We start from the raw sequence: 2,865 nt of genomic DNA, 5'->3' as shown, positions 1-2,865 counted from the left end.
CATCATTATTTCCAAGTAACAAATTTCATCTCCCGCTTAACAAGCAAGTTGCCATTGATTCTGATATATATATATTAGCATTTCTTTTGTGTATGTGCAACAAATATATCTTCAAAGTGACAGAAACAAATGGTATTTCTTCCGAAGAGCAGATTTAAATATGTGGCTTTTGGTTTGTTCAAAACATTCTTTTTCCCCAATCAAATTGTGTTTTTATCTACGGCTATACGTAAAACCCTTTAGCAAGATTAACCTCTGCTATGGGGGCAGTTTGGTGACCAAATGGTTTTGATGGTTTGCTCAACATTAGGGTCCAAACTTTGTAACCGGATGCCTTTGCGGAACCTCTTGGAATATCAAGTTGTCAGTGACAAGTAAATATAGTGTCTTTAGGTACCAGTGATGATGGATAGTTCTGCTCTACAAGAGCTTCAGCAGCACTTCAAATCTTTAATTATCAAGTAAAAGTGCACAATTAAGCAGATTTCTATATTTCTCCTGGAGAAATACAATATTTTCAAACTTTTAGCAACTCTCCATGAAAGGTAGGTGTGACAAGGGTGTTATCAATAATGCATAGTTAAATCAAAGTCTACCTACCCCTTGAATTATGCATCACATAGGGCCCTTTTTGGATAGGCTGGTGAAGCACAGCTTAGACTCTATAATGTTGGCTTCAGGGAGCAAAAAAAAACCAAGCCCATATGGCAAGCAGAAAGATCTGTACGTTTGAGGTAAGATATCAAAATATGTCTATTTTGATGAGCAATGATGAAACGTTCAGTACCGCCAGGTCAGAAATGTGTTAACAGGACAGGGACAGAAGCAAAGATTTCAACCAAAGAGCCCATTACTATGAATCTGTTAATGATAAGCAGGCTAATATTTTTGAAATAGAAAGTATGTAAAAACATGTAAAGACTGGCCTGTTTTTAATTTGGGGACAAATGATCCCGAGATTAAAACTTTTATAACCATGCTTAGAAATCTGTTTTATTGCAGGAAATGCTGTAATGACCATGACTTAATACGCAAGACTGGTTTGTCCAACGTCCTTGAACACGTTACCTTAGGTTTCAATCTCAGCATTCAGGGATTTGTAATGTATTATTTAACATCCAGTTTTCATTTTAATTGTGCACGTACCGCACGATTATCCGAAATTCTAAACAGATTAAAGTTAAAAGAAGGATCTGTAAATATGTTTCTTGTTGGGATCAGAATGTAATTACGGCTACTCTGGATTAGGAAATCTATGGCTGGATTGGTGGTTAATGTCTCAGCAGACTGCTGCGTTTAATCTTCGCGTTTTTACATTACTTACGTGCCTGTCTGGGCTACCAGACTAGAACTTGCTGCTACTAAAAGAGTTATAGCGAAAGCAGAGTATAAGTCTTTATCCTACGAGGATCGTGAGCATTGAACAATATATAAATATATATATATATTTCTCCCATGAACTGTGGGTTGGATAATTTAAGGTTCTCAGACAAAAAAAAAAAGTACAGAAATACGTTGAATTACCCCATCCTCCTTCCTCTTCTGCTGCATGATACAGGACAATAAGTGGTTGGGGATTGGCTTTAGCAGCTTTCTTGCTAAAACTCTTTAATTACATTGCGATTAGAAAGCTTAAATCACATAAAAAGAGCAGTCTGAGGTTACATTTACCTTCTACATCACATGCCCTGTATGTTATTGGAGGGGCCACACTGGCCCTGGGGAACCTGAGCTTAGGCTGGAGGACACAGATGTGCCACATGTAGAAATCTAGGATGAGGACATTTTAAAGAATATAACAGCATAACACATTTAATGCACTGAACGCATAATCAAAGTTTATTGTTGAATTCAACAGTAGTGATGATGATTCCTTAATGATCAATTGCATTCAGTCTGAAGAAGAGACAGATGAGGCCATGAAATGTTTCCTTTGAAACCAAATAAAATATTAACCCCAGTCGTGAATTTAACATGGAACGTTAAAATTAAAGCCGGTATAATGGAACATTGCAATGTCATATGATATTCCTAACCATCTCATCGACCTCCGCAAATAGCTAAGGTGACATGGCCTAGAAGGAATAAAAGGACAACATTAGCAGGTGTTTCAGAGAAGATGCATCTCTGCCATCTCAATACACAAGTCATAACTAGAAATGTTTGTCTCTGAAGGGAGAAACTTGGGTGAACCAAGGTGGAAATGGACAGACCTCGTTTGTTAGCTCATCTCAGGACCCAGGAAAATGTTTTATAACTAGCAGTCAGTAGGTTACGCACATAACCAATAAAATAAAAGGTTCCACAGGTATAAAAAAATACATATAAACACTTACACGGGTTTACAAAGTTTTATCAGGACCTCCCAAGATGCAGGCTTCCACAATCCCATCATGAGAGCACAAGGGGCTCTGTCACAGGGCTGCCCATTTCCAAGTAATGGGATTCTGGAAACCTCCACTGGTGTTTTTTATAGCATAATACTATAATACCACCCAACATATACAAAAAATACTTTAAACCAGTGCTTCATGAAAATACAAACTATGCATACATTTACAATAGTTCAAATTATTTTAGTGTACTTTAGAAAGTTTGAAAACATACTCAAGTAATAATCATTCAAGTAATACATACTTTGTACAGTTTAGCAATAGTAGCATAACACGTATTCCAATTTTGATTGGATGCATTGGTGCTTTGGCTCGGCATTGTATAACTTTACACTCCGTAAAGTTACCATTTGCAGAGGGAACGCCTGACTTTTGTTGCAAGTTCAATCCCCGTTGATTGTTCCCTGTGAAAATATCACAGTGGGCCGTTTCATTTAATATGGAACAAAATGAAAATACTAGTCTTGGGGGG

The sequence above is a fragment of the Spea bombifrons genome, chromosome 10 (genome assembly GCF_027358695.1).
Source record: "Spea bombifrons isolate aSpeBom1 chromosome 10, aSpeBom1.2.pri, whole genome shotgun sequence".
In the NCBI taxonomy this organism is placed as follows: Eukaryota; Metazoa; Chordata; class Amphibia; order Anura; family Pelobatidae; genus Spea; species Spea bombifrons.
This window is presented reverse-complemented; position numbering follows the sequence as displayed.